Source organism: Salmo trutta, chromosome 17 (assembly GCF_901001165.1).
Source record: "Salmo trutta chromosome 17, fSalTru1.1, whole genome shotgun sequence".
Lineage (NCBI taxonomy): Eukaryota > Metazoa > Chordata > Actinopteri > Salmoniformes > Salmonidae > Salmo > Salmo trutta.
This window is the reverse complement of record NC_042973.1, coordinates 54,855,294-54,873,808: the sequence shown is the minus strand read 5'-3', so window position 1 is coordinate 54,873,808 and position 18,515 is coordinate 54,855,294. Positions and strand designations below refer to the sequence as shown.

General features: G+C 41.3%; 1 protein-coding gene across 2 annotated transcripts in view; it reads right to left on the bottom strand.

Annotated features, from left to right (window-relative positions):
- Positions 1-18,515, bottom strand: part of LOC115152436 (reelin) — a 292,154-nt gene that overhangs the window by 207,991 nt on the left and 65,648 nt on the right. The window lies entirely within an intron of this gene.

Below are 18,515 nucleotides of genomic sequence, written 5' to 3'. Positions count from 1 at the left end.
TCAAAGGTCATCAAGCCATTTTCCTCAGTTAGATTTGAGTCAGGGATGGTGTGTGTGTCACAGCAACAGCCTGGATCTCCTAAGGAAGCCAAGGTCATTTTCCTCGGTTAGATTTGAGTCAGGGATGGTGTGTGTGTCACAGGAACAGCCTGGATCTCCTAAGGAAGCCAAGGTCATTTTCCTCTGTTAGATTTGAGTCAGGGATGGTGTGTGTGTCACAGCAACAGCCTGGATCTCCTAAGGAAGCCAAGGTCATTTTCCTTGGTTAGATTTGAGTCAGGGATGGTGTGTGTGTTACAGCAACAGCCTGGATCTCCTAAGGAAGCCAAGGTCATTTTCCTCTGTTAGATTTGAGTATATACAACATTATTATGTAAAACAGAACGATGCATTTTCTTTTTCTGGAGTGGAATTCCACACTAAGTACATTTTTTAATTCTTAATTTGGAAACAGATGGGGAGATAATAAGGAAGACAAAGAAGGAAACGGGGATTGAACCCTGGTCTCCATATATGAGCCAGGAGTGTTACCCACTTGACCATGGCTGTGCACTGAACCAGGCATATTAACACACGGAACTGTTAAAGTATTTCACCTTCTAGAGACACTATAACACACTGAACTGTTACAGAGTTTCACCTCCTAGACAGAGACACTATAACACACTGAACTGTTACAGTATTTCACCTCCTAGAGACAATATAACACACTGAACTTTTACAGTAGTGAATTTCCTTGAGACTCAATAACACACTGAACTGTTACAGTATTTCACCTCCTAGAGACACTATAACATACTGAAATGTTACAGTAGTTCACCTCCTTGAGTCACTATAACACACTGAACTGTTATAGTTGTTCACCTGCTGGTGACAAGATAACACACTGAACTGTTACAGTTGTTCACCTGCTGGTGACACTATAACACACTGAACAATTACTGTAGTTCACCAACAGGATAGAGACACTATAACACACTGAAATATTACAGTAGTTCACGTCCAAGAGACACTATAACAAACTGAACTTTTACAGTAGTTAATTTCCTTGAGACTCAATAACACACTGAACTGTTACAGTATTTCACCTCCTAGAGACACTATAACACACTGAACTATTACAGTATTTCACCTCCTACAGACAATATAACACACTGAACTGTTACAGTAGTTAACCTCCTAGAGACACTATAACACACTGAACTGTTACAGTAGTTCACGTCCTAGAGACACTATAACACACTGACCTGTTACAGTATTTCACCTCCTAGAGACAATATAACACACTGAACTGTCACAGTGGTTCGTCTCCTGGAGACATTATAACACACTGAACTGTTTCAGTAATTCAAATATTACAGTAGTTTACTTCCAAGAAACACTAAAACACACTGAACTTTTACAGTAGTTAATTTCCTTGAGACTCAATAACACACTGAACTGTTACAGTAGTTCATCTCCTAGAGTCACTATAACACACTGAACTGTCACAGTGGTTCACCTCCTACAGTCACTATAACATACTGAACTGTTACAGTAGTTAATTTCCTGGAGACATTATAACACACAGAACTTTTACAGCAGTTCATTACCTTGAAACTCAATAACACACTGAACTGTTACAGTAGTTCAACTCCTAGAGACACTATAACACACTGAACTGTTACAGAAGTTCACTTCCCAGAGACACTATAGCACACTGAACTGTTACAGTAGTTCACCTCCTAGGGACACTATAACACAAAGAACTGTTACAGAAGTGCGCTTCCTAGAGACACTATAGCACACTGAACTGTTATAGTATTTCACCTCCTAGAGACACGACAAAACACTGAACTGTTACAGTAGATCAACTCCTAGAGAGAGACAATGTAAATCACTGAACTGTTACAGTAGTTCACCTGCAAATGACACTTTAACACACTGAATTGTTTAACAACACATCTCTATAAAGCTTTTAGATCATAGAGGACCGGAACCAGGAGTGAAAACTCAAGAACCAAAGGAACCCAACTTCCAAGCCCCTTCATCAAGTTGAATCATAAATGTTTTCTATGTTTTTGCAGGGAACTTTAAAAATTAATTGACTTCAGAGTGCACCTTGGATGGGCATACATCTTGTCACAACAAAATACTTATAGGAAACCAAATCCTCAATTCTCTCCTTCAGAGAAAACCCCACAGACCCCCATCCTCTCAGGGTGATTCTATCTAGAATTCCTACTGCTTTTAATACAGCAGCAAAGGGAAATTGCATAGTTACTCCATGCCCATCTCCCTTCCAGCTAGTTGAGAGTAGATATGATGCATACCCACTATTGTTCACAGAAATGTGTCAAACACAGCAGCCTTTGAGACAAAATGTGCACTCTCTCTCTCTCTCTTGCTTCTCTCTCCCTCCCTTCCTCTCGCTAACTCACTCCCTCTTTCTGCTCTTTCTACCCTGACCCCCTGCACCCCTCTCTCTTTCCATCTCTCCATCTTTCCCTTTCCCTCTCACTTCTGACCCTTACAGGTCTCTGGCATGGCACCAACCTCTCCACGGTAGAAAAATAACCATTCTATGTGCGTGGGGGGCATCGCAACATCATCGCTTTGAAATCTCCATCACAGTCCAACTGCTCTACCACCACACTCCCTCCCTCCCTCCCTCCCTCTATCATCTCCTCTCTTTCCTTCTATCTATCTGTTCCTCTCCTCTCTCTCTCTGCCATTCTCTATCTTTATGATAAATAATGATGCAGAAAGAAAGTGCATCAAAACACACCCACAGTAGCTGTGGGAGTTCAGAAATGGAGTGAGTGAGTTATGTTCCCCAGAGGAGCTGTATATGAAGTCAACTCCATACGTATGCAAAGGTACAGTATGTGTGCATCAGTGAGTGCATGTACTGTGTAGGTGCTTGTTAGTATGTGTGATTGTGTATCTCATGTTTAACCCTTATCCGAGCTAGCGCTCCACTGGACTTAGAGAGAGTACCCAAATGTTGAGCCACCTGTTAGCGCCCTGCGGCATTGTGAAATTGAGAGAAAGACATACAGAAGACCAATCTGGGTAGCGGGTTACCGTGCCAACAACACAGAGATTTTTACAGATAGCTAACACTGATCTAACGATGCTGTGTGTGTGTTTGTGTGTGTCTCCGAAAGAGAGCACAAATCACATCCTATACAAAACCCGCTCCTCTTTTGACAATCTTCAGTGCTAATGAATTTATCAGTGGAACCATCACAGACTCTCCAGGCCCTACACACACATACCCCAAGGAAAGGCACACACACAAGAGCTGAGGAGAGGTGGCAATCAAAGTGATGGTGCTAGGCACATACACACACGCAGGCAGACAGACATCATCAGAAATAAGAGTCATCAGAGCCCTTGGAAAAAAGTCTGAGACTTTGGACACAGCTAGGGCTGGGCGATATGGCCTAAAAATAAAATCTAGATTGTTTGGGCGATTTACGATATACAAAAGTATTGGGACAGTGACATTTGTTGTTGTTGTTTATGCTCTGTATTCTAGCACATTCGATTTGAAATGATACAATGACAAAGAGGTTAAAGTGCAAATTGTCAGCTTTAATTTGAGGGTAAACCATTTAGAAATTACAGCACTTTTTGTACATAGTCCCCCCATTTTATTTTATAAGTATTGGGACAAATTCACTTATACTGTATGTGTATTAGTAAAAGGTTTAATATTTAGTTAATATGTGCATTAGTAAAACGTTTAATATTTGATCCCATATTCATAGCACGCAATGACTACATAAAGCTTGTGACTCTACAAGTTTGTTTGGTTGTGTTTCAGATTATTTTGTGCCCATTAGAAATTAATGGTAAATCATGTACTGTGTCATTTGAGTCACATTTATTGTAAATAATGATGAGTGAAAAAGTTAGTTCTTTTTATGTAGGCCTATAGAATATAAAAATGATAGTTCCGCAAATTAGTTCATATTATGCACATATAACTTTTTTAATTTGGGAAACTGTCATTTTTATATTTATTATATTTAATTCCATGATATTGTTGTAACAAAATAGATTTGTGTTGACTGTGATTAGGGTATGGGAATAAAAAAACATCTGCTAGGCTAAATTAAAAAACTGGGCATGCATAGCTCACCACATGATCCTCAAACCAAAGACTTGCCAAACTCATGTTTCTAAAATTGAATTGAAAGGCAGTGTAGAATGACTGTATCGCCTAATAATAATACAACATGTTTCATTATTGTTTAATTACTCTTTTTTTTGTCATTTAGCAGACGCTCTTATCGAGAGCAACTTACAGTAGTGAATGCATACATCTCATGCATTTAAAAAAAAAATTTTTTTAAGAATTTGTACTGGCCCCCGTGGGAATCGAACCCACAACCCTGGCGTTGCACACACCATGCTGGCGTTGCAAACATTCAAAGCCACATTCAAAGACTTTCTTTTTTACATTTCATTTTATGCAGCCTAAATGCAAAATGTATAGGCATGTTGTTGAACTGCTGTTAAGCTCCTTCCTGCCTGTAGCATGTCTCAAATGCTTCACAATTTGTTTCTTAACCTGTTGGGGCTAGGGGGCAGTATTTGCACGGCCGGATAAAAAACGTATCCGATTTAAACTGGTTACTACTCTTGCCCAGAAACTAGAATATGCATATAATTAGTAGATTTGGATAGAAAACACTCTAACGTTTCTAAAACTGTTTGAATGGCGTCTGTGAGTATAACATAACTCATATGGCAGGCCAAAACCTGAGAAGATTCCATACAGGAAGTGCCCTGTCGACAATTTGTTCTCCTTCTGTGGCATCTCTATCAAAAAAACAGCATCTCTGCTGTAACGTGACATTTTCTAAGGCTTCCATTGGCTCTCAGAAGGCGCCAGAAAGTGTAATGGGGTGTCTGCAGTCTCTGGGCTAAGTACAGCAGCTCTGTTTGTGAGTGGTCAGAATGGGAACAGTGACACTGGAGATGCGCGTTCATGAGAATTCTACAAATTTTTCTTTCAGCCTTTGAATGAATACAACGTCACCCGGTTGGAATATTATCGCTATTTTATGAGAAAAATAGCATAAAAATTGATTTTAAACAGCGTTTGACATGCTTCGAAGTACGGTAATGGAATATTTTGAAATTTTTTGTCATAAAATGCACTCGCGCGTCACCCTTCGGATACTGACCTGAACGCACGAAGAAAACGGAGGTATTTGAGTATAACTATGGATTATTTGGAACCAAAACAACATTTGTTGTTGAAGTTGAAGCCCTGGGAGTGCATTCTGACGAAGAACAGCAAAGGTAATCCAATTGTTCTTATAGTAAATCTGAGTTTGGGCCAAACTTGATGGGTGTCAAATTAGCTAGCCGTGATGGCCGGGCTATGTACTCAGAATATTGCAAAATGTGCTTTCGCCGAAAAGCTATTTTAAAATCTGCCACCGCGATTGCATAAAGGAGTTCTGTATCTATAATTCTTAAAATAATTGTTATGTATTTTGTGAACGTTAATCGTGAGTAATTTAGTAAATTCACCGGAAGTTTGCGGTGGGTATGCTAGTTCTGAACATCACATGCTAATGTAAAAAGCTGTTTTTTTTATATAAATATGAACTTGATTGAACAAAACATGCATGTATTGTATAACATAATGTCCTAGGAGTGTCATCTAATGAAGATCATCAAAGGTTAGTGCTGCATTTAGCTGTGGTTTTGGTTTTTGTGACATATATGCTTGCTTTGAAAATGGGTGTGTGATTATTTTTGGCAGGGTACTCTCCTGACATAATGTAATGTTTTGCTTTCGGTGTAAAGTGTAAAATAGTCATATGTTTGAGAAATTGAAGTTATAGCATTTTTGAGGTATTTGTATTTCGCGCCACGCGATTCCACCGGCTGTTGACTAGGTGGGACTCAAACGTCCCACCTTGCCCAGGGAGGCTAAGTGACAGGCTTGAAATAATAATAATAATAAGTCCTAAATCATTCATTTGCATTCCTTCTTTGGTTGCTTGGCTTGCTCTGGACAGATTTAGAGTTAGTATGTTGTTTAGTAGCCTGTTGAAAATAAATTGATAGTGACACAATCACACATTTCTAATTAGGCAAAGTCAAAGTTTTGTTTCCTTGGCTATAAAAGGTTTTAGCAGAGCCTGTTAATGTCAGAGACAAACCAAAGAAATCTCATATGCATCGGAGTCATGTCTTTCCCAGACATTTTAGAGCTTGTTTCTATCACAAAGCACTGCGGACTCAATATCGTTATACTGTAGATCGCTTCAAACAATCAGGTCCATTTCATTTTACATCAGCAAGAGCGGGGCAGGCCAGGGCTCACGATAGGGACAACCTCTCCTTGGCAGTGTGTAATGCAGTGTAGCCTAGTTTTTTATACACCATCCCAGCAGCACAAAAACTCAGTATGCTAGTACATTTTCTTAGAAATATAACATTGCCCTGTGCTTCTCAGAGTATGCTCTTTGTATAGCCTAGGCTATGAATAATTTGATTGAGACCACAATAAGCACACTTTATATTGTGTACCCCGCAGAAAATCATGGATGAGGGGCAGCATCAGGCACGCATCAAGATACAGTGCATTCAGAAAGTATTCAGACCCCTTAACTTATTCCATATTTTGTTACATTACAGCTTTATTCTAAAATGGATTTAATTGTTCTTTTTCCCCGCATCAATCTACACACAACACCCCATAATGACAAAGCAAAAACAGGTTTTTAGAAATTTCTACAAACCTCCCAGTAAATATCACATTTACATAAGTATTCAGACCCTTTACTCCGTGCTTTGTTGAAGCACCTTTAGCAGCGATTACAGCCTCGAGTCTTCTCAGGTATGACACAGCTTGGCACACCTGTTTTTGGGGAGTTTCTCCCATTCCTCTCTGCAGATCCTCTCAAGCTCTATCAGGTTAGATGGGGAGCGTCGCGGCACAGCTATTTTCAGGTCTGTCCAGAGATGTTTGATCAGGTTCAAGTCCGGGCTCTGGCGGGACCACTCAAAGACATTCAGAGACAGTCTGAGGTCCTGAGCGCTCCGGAGCAGGTTTTTATCGAGGATCTCTCTGTACCTTGCTTGGTTCATCTTTCCCTCGATCCTGACTAGTCTCCCAGTCCCTGCCGCTGAAAAACATCCCCACAGCATGACGCTGCCACCACCATGCTCCACTGTATGGATGGTGCTCAGGTTTCCTCCAGACGTGACGCTTGGCATTCAGGCCAAAGAGTTTAAACTTGATTTCATCAGACCAGAAAATCTTGTTTCTCATGGTCTGAGAGCCCTTTAGGTGCCTTTTACAGAGGAGTGGCTTTGGTCTGGCCACTCTACCATTTAGGTCTGATTGGTGGAGTGCAGCAGAGATGGTTGTCCTTCTGGAAGGTTCTTCCATCTCCACAGAGGAACTCTGTTAGAGTGACCATCGGGTTCTTGGTCACCTCCCTGACCAAGGCCCTTCTCCCCTGATTGCTCAGTTTGGCCGGGCAGTCAGCTTTAGAAAGAGATTTGGTGGTTCCAAACTTTTAAGAATGATGGAGGCCACTGTGTTTTTGGGGACCTCAATGCTGCAGAAATATTTTGGTACTCGTCCCCAGATGTATGCCTCGACACAATCCTGTCTTGGAGCACTACGGACAATTCCTTTGACCTCATGGCTTGGTTTTTGCTCTGACATGCAGTGTCAACTACGGCAACTGTGGGACCTTATATAGACAGGTGTGTCCAAATCATGTCCAATCAATTGAATTTACCACAGGTGGACTCCAATCAAGTTGTATAAACATCTTAAGGATGATCAATGGAAACAGGATGCACCTGAACTCAATTTTGAGACTCTAGCAAGGGGTCTGAATACTTATGTAAATAAATTTAGCTCCTCCGCTCTCTCCACTGGCTTCCAGTTGAAGCTCGCATCCGCTACAAGACCATGGTGCTTGCCTACGGAGCTGTGAGGGGAACGGCACCTCCATACCTTCAGGCTCTGATCAGGCCCTACACCCAAACAAGGGCACTGCGTTCATCCACCTCTGGCCTGCTGGCCCCCCTACCTCTGAGGAAGCACGGTTCCCGCTCAGCCCAGTCCAAACTGTTCGCTGCTCTGGCACCCCAATGGTGGAACAAGCTCCCTTACGACGCCAGGACAGCGGAGTCAATCACCACCTTCCGGAGACACCTGAAACCCCACCTCTTTAAGGAATACCTGGGATAGGATAAAGTAATCCTTCTAACCCCCCCCCCTTAAAAGATTTAGATGCACTATTGTAAAGTGGTTGTTCCACTGGATATCATAAGGTGAATGCACCAATTTGTAAGTCGCTCTGGATAAGAGAGTCTGCTAAATGACTTAAATGTAAATGTAAATGTAAATTGTTTCAGCTTTACATTTGCAAACATTTCTAAAAACAGTTTTTTGCTTTGTCATTATGGGGTATTGTGTGTAGATTGATGAGGAAAATGTTTTATTTTATCTATTTTAGAATAAGGCTGTAACGTAACAAAATGTGGAAAAAGGGAAAGGGTTTGAATATTTTCCGAGTTCACTGTATAATAAGCAACTAATTCTCAGACACCAAACAATGTAAAATGTAATCAATTACAAATTCCATCCCCTGAACTAAATCAAATATACTAAACCCTCCCCTTGACTGAAATTGAAAAGCATGGACCTCCCCAATTTTCCTCCATGTAACAATTGTGTGAATTTCGACTTCTCCCTTATATAATTGTGTTTTATTCTTATTGCACATTTATTAAAACACAGACTAGAGAGCTTGTATAACAGTCTATAGCTAAAATGCTGCTAGTGGTACCTGGTACAAGAGATTTGCTCAGAAGAATCTATCAGAAACCTTGCAGGAACATTTAAGCTCTGCCAGCATACTGACTATTTTGGCTGTTGCTATCTTTGCAAAAGAAAAAGAGTTTAGCTGAACCCCTAACTCTACATAATACTTATTGACTTGGTTGCTTCCATACAAACCAGAACTGGTGGGCAGCTGGCTAACCAGCTTGCTGGCAACAGAAGTAAAAAAAGAGTAGAATTCATTGGCATTGTCACGACTACTGCCGAGGGCGGTTCCTCTCCCTGTTCGGGTGGCGCTCGGCGGTCGTCGTCACCGGCCTACTAGCTGCCATCGATCCCTTTTTCGTTTTTCTATTAGTTATGTCTTTATGAGTTACACCTGTTTCCCATTAGTAATTTGTTTTATTATTTAAGCCCGCCTCTCCACCTGTTCTTTGTGTGGGCTTGTTACGTGTCGTCACTTTGTATGTTTTGGTACATGTATTTTGAACTTCGGGGTTATTGTTTCGCCCTGTTGTGTTTGGACGTATTTCCTCGGTTTTCAGTACTTATTAAATTACATATTGTACCAAACATTTTTCTGCTTCCTGCGCCTGACTCCACACCCTCGAAGCCCAAAGTTTTACAGGCATTCTCTGCTTTTTCATATACCATCTCCCCTTTGATGTTCAGTCCAATACTGTTTAGTTTGTTTTTGGTAGTGCTACTACAGCATAGTTCCTTAAATGATTTCCAAAGCTTTTAGGGTAATTTTTGTTCTCAATTATTTTCTCAGCAAAGTAACCCCTCTTAGCTTCATCCATCCTGCTCTGTGCTTAATTTCTGTGACGTTTATATAGGACAAAATCCGGCTGCTCTTGAGAGTTCTTAAATTTTTTAAAGGCCTTATTCCTTGCTTGGATAGATTCTAGAATCTCATGATTAAACCAAGGGCTAGATCTCTGCTTTACCCTGACCCGTCACATTCACCACATTAAGGAATCTACATTTAAAGACTTCTCAGGCACTGCCTACCCCTACACTATCTAGTACAGGTGACCAGTCAATTTTACCCACTTCCTCTCTAAACTTTTCAACACAGTATTTTTTGAGTCCTCTGATTCTAACGGTTTTGTGACACTTAAATATATCTTTAAAAATCTTCCTTGTGCAAAATGTAACAAAATGATCACTGATTCCATATACTATTACTCCACTCTGCGATATTTTAGATTTATCAGACACCAATATTAAGTCATTTGTACTTTGCACTGTTTCACATATCCTGGTGGGATTTTTTATCATTTGGGTCAGAGCAAGTGATCTACAAAAGTGCATAAATACATGTGGGTTGGGCTATTATTTTTGCAGACATCAGTATTGAAATCCCCTAACAAATGATTTCCTTCAACAGGGAATCATTACAGTTTGTCAATGGTGTGTGTGTGTGTCAATGGTGTGTGTGTGTGTGTGTGTGTGTGTGTGTGTGTGTGTGTGTGTGTGTGTGTGTGTGTGTGTGTGCATTCATCCTTCTCTAAGTGGCACAGTCAGTGTGCTGTCAGCCCAGAGTCAGGGAGCAGCCTGATCACAGGGAGAGTGTGTATGAGTATGAATCTGTGTGTATGTACAGTATGTATGTATATGTGTGTGTGTGTGTGTATGCGTGCGTGTGCGTGCGTGTAGCAGCTTGATCACAGAGAGAGCAGAGCTTTTGAAGTCTCACAGGGACTGACAGCACCAAACCCCATGGGAACCAGTTCCCTCCCCTCCCTCCACTGCTCTTTACCCCACACTACCCCCCCTCCTCTCTACCTATCCACTGTTTACTTTCCACTCCCTCTCTCTTTATCCCTACTTTCTCTCAGCATCATCTCCTGCCATCTTTCTCTGATTGAAGCATGGAGAAGCATACAGACACAGTGTTTCTCTCTCTCTCCCTCTACCTCTTTCCCTCTCTACCTCTCTCCCTCTCTACCTCTCCCTCTCTACCTCTCCCTCTCTACCTCTCCCTCGCTACCTCTTCACCTCTTCCTCTCTACCTCTTCCTCTCTACCTCTCCCCCTCACTCTTTCCTGCGACTGTAAGGACAGAAGACACTATGGAACCTATCTATCATCTAACACACCAGGTAGCGTGTCATGATGGGTTGCCATCTCTCATCTCCCCGACAGCTAACTGACATCCAATCTGACTCTACAGCAGAGGAGGGCCCTGACACTGACCTTCATCCTTCACTATGATTTGTCTGTGTGTGTGTGTGTGTGTGCAGGGGCGGAAATCCCGGGGGGGACGGGGGGGACACGACCCCCCCATCCTGGGAAAAATATGATTTGTCCCCCCCAATATATCACTGAAACATAACTATGTAATTTAAATAATATTAATAATACGCAATGAAAGCAATTGTGCTGATTATAGACACTTAATAGCGCATTTTTAAGTTTCAAAAGATTGCGACCCCGCCACCCTTTGCCTCACAATGGTTTGATCCACTGCCAGTTCCTTAGTTGGCAAGGTAACAGAGGGGTGGTATCCACTATCTGAAAGACACTCAATGAACGTAACTGACGTGAGGTTAATCCAGTCAATCGCGCACACACACTAGCTGAATATGCAGAGCTATTCAGCTAGCTATTAAGCTAGCTAGTACCTATTCCATTTATGTGGCCTCGTCAAAGATGGAATCTTTGCTATCGTCAATTTATTCCAAGATCAGCATGCAGATGATGTAAGTTAGTGCTTCAAAGTCCCTGTGATAAGGTTAGCGATAAACTGGAGTCCAAACTGAACAGAACTACACTCTCTTCTACCATTGTCTTAATTATATTTAATGGTCTCGTTGCAAAAGCTAAATTGTCACAAGGGAACTTTTATTTATTTTATTTCACCTTTATTTAACCCGGGTAGCAAAGATTATAGCAAACACCACTGAAACGGAATTGGTGCTCGCTAGCTTTGCAAATTCAGCTATTTTTGGAAGCCAGCCAATATGAAACAAACTATTAAAATTACAAAAGGTTGCAGCATATGTTGTGTAAATGGTGAACTCATACAGCTGGCAACTCTTGTCATTTTAATCCGTTTCACATTTGCTAGCTACCTTTTAGATTGAAGCCCAAATAGAATGATAAAAGATAAGATGATAGAAGCCCATCTCCTACTGTAAATAACTTACACACTGTGTGTGTGTGTAGCCAGCCAGCCAGGTAGAAAAATGGCAGAAAAATAAAAGACGGACATCAGAGTATTTTTCAGTACACCAAAACGCAAAGTAAGAACCCTAGTAGCCTAATATCTCAAAGACTAGTTGATAAAATGTTCATACGAAAGAAATGAAATTCTAATGGAAATGTTTCACAATGATGTCATTAGGCAGAGCAGGCAACAGATGGCACACAGACAGCAGAGTTGGGGACAGATATGCAAGGACAGACTGGCAGAGACAGGGAGTCTCAGGTAAGTTTGTTGAGTCTTTGTTTGGCAAAGACTCAATTCTCAATTTGTTTTACTTGTAAAATAGGAACATAATTGGAAAATGCCATGGATACCCCCACTCTCAACTTACACTGGTGACTGAACTAAGATTTGTTAAAGGCAATGGTATTGCTGTTGTAATTAGTTGTGTAGTTTTGGGTACCGGTAGTTAGGAGTACGGCAAACACCTTATTTCTTTGGTTCCTCAATATACATTTACCCTATTACAATGTAGGCTATGTGTTACAGCACTACTTTTGGTGTCCCCCTCAGGAATTGCTCTTGAGAAAATGTCATGTAATTGTCCCCTCCAAAGTTGACATCAGATTTTCGCCCCTGTGTGTGTGTGTGTGTGTGTGTGTGTGTGTGTGTGTGTGTGTGTGTGTGTGTGTGTGTGTGTGTGTGTGTGTGTGTGCACGCGCGTGCCTGTGCGTGCGCGAGAGAGAGGGAGAGAGAGCGAGAGTGCCTGCGTGTGTCACCCCTCAACCACAGGTCAAGGTGCAGAGTGATTTTTAATCAGTTATTTATTTTTCAATCTGGGTGTGTGTGGAGTGGCTGTTAAGAGGTGCACTTTGTCACAGTGTGTGTGTGTTTGACTGATCTTCTCTCTCAGGCACCAAACACACCCCACAAATACCTCCTGACATGCAAATTAAGGAGAATATAAACAGAGCGCTTCAAATGAGACAAATGAGATGAGACATTCATCAATGACTGAATGTTCCATCCGACTCAGCATCGCTGGGCAACACCAATCACACACACTGTCACTGGGAATGATGGAACGCTGCTTACCCTCCCATCCCATCCTCTTTTCTTCTGGCAACACTCCTCTTTCTCCTCCTCTCTCTAATCTTTCACAAATTCCCTCTCTCCTAACTCTTTCCTCTGCTTCTCTCACTAATTCCCTCTAGCTGTCTGGTTTTCATCAGTCACTTTCTTGTTATACCCTCATGCTCATCTTTTAACCACTCTCTCTCTCTATGTTCTGTCAGTCTCTGTGACATTTGCAAAGCAATTTCTTGATAACAACAAAATCTCATGATTTCACCAATTTGACTTCCCCGACGTCCTCAGGACATGGACGTCCAATTTCAAAGTCATTCTTGAGCAATCTGCCTGCTTAATCAGCAGTTGACTGCAGAGAGCCTTACAAAATCCTTTCCCTCCCAGCCTGCCTGCCTGGGTTTCAAATGCATTACACAAGATGTGACATTACAGAGGCTTTCTTTGTTTCATTGAATGATGATGCATCTGCAAAACATTTTGCATTCATTAGTGGTGCAGCTACAAACCAGTCTAACTCTAACTTTGAGTCATTACACACACTGTGGGGTCCTTTATATCATGTAATCACTTCTGTCTAATTCTGTCTGTCTGTCTGTCTGTCTGTCTGTCTGTCTGTCTGTCTGTCTGTCTGTCTGTCTGTCTGTCTGTCTGTCTGTCTGTCTGTGTGTGTGTGTGTGTGTGCGTGAATTGTACATAAATTACACAAGCACGCATGCATAAATTCACACAAGCACGCATGCACACAAACAAATTAAGGATGATGCCAATTTTAAAGGGCAAATATAAACTGTGTGAGTTCCCTTTTAGAACCAAAAGCCTTGGAATTGAAAGAAAGGGCTTTTTAATGGAAGTCAAAAGAAGGGACATTCTTGAAATGATCAGGCAGCTCACTCAGTTTAAATCTCATGCTGCTTTTCTGGCAAGAAGGTGTGTAAAGAAAGACATCCGTTCTAAAAGTGGACGTGCACAGGAACACACATGAGCACACAGACAATGATATAATGTATAAAACTACAAAATACAAATGTCTCTAACAAGATATTGTCACATTGTAAAATAAATAGTAAAAAATTAAATAAATAATCATTTCATACTGCATTATGTCTATCTACGTTGTCTCTCCTTGCAGTACGGCACAAACTATGGGTCCTGTGAATACACTACACTTAAACTTCAATAAAGACCACAGTCAATTGACACTATGTTACCTCTGTCAATGGTGCCTGGCTGCCTAACATAACATTGTTTTCTGTTCCAGCATGTCGCCATGTAGCTAATCATAGAGCAGAGGTAGCGTAGCATGCTAATTACTACACCATAAAGTGCTGTGGTCAGCCAGCCACCCATGGGCTAGCGCAAGAGCCTGGACCTCAGCTCAGCTCTACATACAGTAGGAGTTAAAGGCACAATATGGGATATTTACAGGCATTTTTATAAAAAAATTTGAGTTATAATTTACATTTCTCCAGCCGAATCTCCCAGTTTAAATGGCAGGGCTGCTGTTTGGGTGAAATATAAATCCCAGATTGTAGTTTCAAGCACTAAGCTAACCCCATGTCACACACACAAGGCTCAAACCAGAGGCCATACAACCATGGCATTGGCATACTGCAGTCTGCCCTAACTGGTACCTCTGTCACTCAAACACATGCACACACACACACACACACACACGCAAGGCTCAAACCAGAGGCCATATAACCATGGCATTGGCGTACTGCAGTCTGCCCTAACTGGTACCTCGGTCACTCAAACACACAAGGCTCAAACCAGATGCCATATAACCATGGCATTGGCATACTGCAGTCTGCCCTAACTGGTACCTCTGTCACTCAAACGCACGCACGCACACACACACACACACACGCACGCACGCACACACGCATGCACACGCACACAAAAAATTAAACAGAAGTGATTCAATTCTATATAGGATCCCAGAGTGTGTATAATGACTCGGAAAGCAATGTCACAGTTAGACACACACTACAGTCCCGCCCAAACTGGCACGTCTGCCTCCCAGTCACACTCTTGCGAATCTGACAATGAGTGGGTGTTGAGTTCTTACAACCCAGTAAAAGTTCAGGCTCAAAAGCTTTTTTCATTTTATGGAGAATGTAGTGTGGCCATGGTGTATTGTTTTTCAGAGGGAGTGATATAAATAGGAATGGAAGCATTTCTGTGTTTGTGTGTTAGTGTCTACCTGTGTTTCTCTGTGTATGTGGTTCAGTACATGGATGTATGATCTCTGTGATTACTTTTTGTAGTTCAGAGTGAACTCTTATGACACTTTATTGTGTCATTGTCCTCTCAGGAATGCTGTCTTCTCTCTATTGCACCCAGCCCACCCCCTCAGGTCATCACACACAGATGGACGTTGGCTGGTTCGATCCGATTGGATTGAGTTATTATTACCTTTCGTTTGGTCTGTGGATTGGTCTGTGGATTGGTCAACAATTGATTTTGAATAGAAACAAGTCAGATCTGTAATAAATGGAATGAAGATCTGTTGTTCTCTCTCTTCTCCTCTATCTGGCCCATGAAATAAGGTTGGATGAAATGCTTCTCTTGTAAGCTTCCCTTGTAGGTCTGTTATGTTCATGCTTTGCTTTGTAACTCTAGGATCTTCATGCCTAGAATAATGCTTTGTAATGCTTGTTAATCCTTTGTGAAACCTACGCTTATGCCTTGTATAATGTAATCATTCCTTGATTACAATACAAATACCTAAAAAATGCTATAACTTCAATTTCTCAAACATATGACTATTTTACACCATTTTAAAGACAAGACTCTCGTTAATCTAACCACATTGTCCGATTTCAAAAAGGCTTTACAGCGAAAGCATAACATTAGATTATGTCAGGAGAGTACCCTGCCAAAAATAATCACACAGCCATTTTCAAAGCAAGCATATATGTCACAAAAACCAAAACCACAGCTAAATGCAGCACTAACCTTTGATGATCTTCATCAGATGACACTCCTAGGACATTATGTTATACAATACATGCATGTTTTGTTCAATCAAGTTCATATTTATATAAAAAAAACAGCTTTTTACATTAGCATGTGATGTTCAGAACTAGCATACCCACCGCAAACTTCCGGTGAATTTACTAAATTACTCACGGTTAACGTTCACAAAATACATAACAATTATTTTAAGAATTATAGATACAGAACTTCTTTATGCAATCGCGGTGTCAGATTTTAAAATAACTTTTCAGCGAAAGCACATTTTGCAATATTCTGAGTACATAGCCCAGCCATCACGGCTAGCTAATTTGACACCAACCAAGTTTGGCCCTCACAAAACTCAGATTTACTATAAGAACAATTGGATTACCTTTGCTGTTCTTCATCAGAATGCACTCCCAGGACTTCAACTTCAACAACAAATGTTGTTTTGGTTCCAAATAATCCATAGTTATATTCAAATACCTTTGTTTTGTTTGTGCGTTCAGGTCAGTATCCGTATGGTGACGCGCGAGCGCATTTCGTGACGAATAAATGCAAAATATTCCATTACCATACTTCGAAGCATGTCAAACATGTTTAAAATCAATTTTTATGCTATTTTCTCGTAAAATAGCGATAATATTCCAACCGGGTGACGTTGTATTCATTCAAAGGCTAAAAGAAAAAATTGAGAATTCTCATGAACGCGCATCTCCAGTGTCACTGTTCCCAGCCTGACCATTCACAAACAGAGCTGCTGTACTTAGCCCAGAGACTGCAGACACCCCATTACACTTTCTGGCGCCTTCTGAGAGCCAATGGAAGCCTTAGAAAATGTCACGTTACAGCAGAGATGCTATTTTTTCGATAGAGATGCCACAGAAGGAGAACAAATCTTCTCAGGTTTTGGCCTGCCATATGAGTTCTGTTATACTCACAGACACCATTCAAACAGTTTTAGAAACTTTAGAGTGTTTTCCATCCAAATCTACTAATTATATGCATATTCTCGTTTCTGGGCAAGAGTAGTAACCAGTTTAAATCGGGTACGCTTTTTTATCCGGCCGTGCAAATACTGCCCCCTAGCCCCAACAGGTTTTAGGTAACAAGATAACTGCTACAAGTTATGTTTTGAATTGGCTATCTTATCTAGTTAGTCTGTCTGTCATTATACTCTACCTGCTGGTGAAATGTCACGCTCTCTCTCCTCTGGCCACTCGCACTGGCATACATGCAGCACACACAGACACGCACTGAAGGGTCATTCTGATGATGGCTGATATGTCAATTTTTCATTGATTGATAGGCTAATATTTAAGTGTTTCTTCATTAAATACATTACAAAAATTATGAAATAAATGCCTTTTCATGACTTTACAAACCTTAATTTTACAACTTTCAACAGCGCATCATGCACATACAAGCAGGCCCATTTTCAATCTGCACAATCTCGAACTGACAGCCTACTGTCACGCACAGATTCACAGACTAGTGGCAAATAAACTTGAACAAAGCCAAATCAGAAAATGAATTCCCAATAGCCATTGCTATTCAATGCAGATCCCGCCTTCATTCCGCTTTGATCAACCTTCTTTGCCTTGGTGTGTGAGTCTGGGCCGGTGATAGGCTACTTTGTTTTACAGAGAAGCCGGAATACAATTGCCCAAAAATTTGAGGTGCCGTTTCGGCACGCTGGACAACTCTGGCCCCAGTAGAGCTCTTCAGCTGAAACTAGAGTGGATGACTGAATAGTCTAGTGACTACCACTGTTGAACTTTTCCGGCAGAGGATGAGACTGGCAGAATGGGCAGCTACCCATCAGTCTGTCAGTTTGTCCACACATTCTTCAAATGAATGAGTCACAGCTCAATTAGTCTCTATGAAGCAAAGGTGACACAATGTTGGAGGCCCAAAGCTTGGATGCCTTCCCCAAAATCAGGGTTGCAAATTGTAAAGAACTCCAGTGGCGGAGGAATAGACAGAGTGGACAGTTTGGGCACAGTTCTAGGACTGGAGCCCTGCTCTCTGTGTGGGTCCATTATGACCACAGGAGACCTCCATCCTGGCACACTGGGCTTCTCATCCGCCGATATCTCAATTTAGGCACCCTCTCAGTTCAACTCATAGACTACATTATCCTTACTGTGTTACATTTCTAACAACTGAGTTTCTCTGTTAGACCAAATTGATTAACTATGTACATGGGATTCCTGTGAATTCAGTCCTATAATTCAGTTAGGCTGCAAAACAGGCTTTAGATGGTTAGAATTGGAGTCCTATCATTTCAGCCTCAAGCGCCAGCAGGCACAAAGACGATGAATTAATAAGTAAGCAAGAATTCAGTCCTTGACCTTTTCTAAAAAATGTCAAACCCATGCCCAGTAAACACCAATGGTAGCTATACAGCTATTGCATCACAGAATCCTGCCATTACATTTTTTCACTGAACTTCAAGCCCAAGGCTAACGCTGATGGAACATTCTTTGGAATGTTCCAA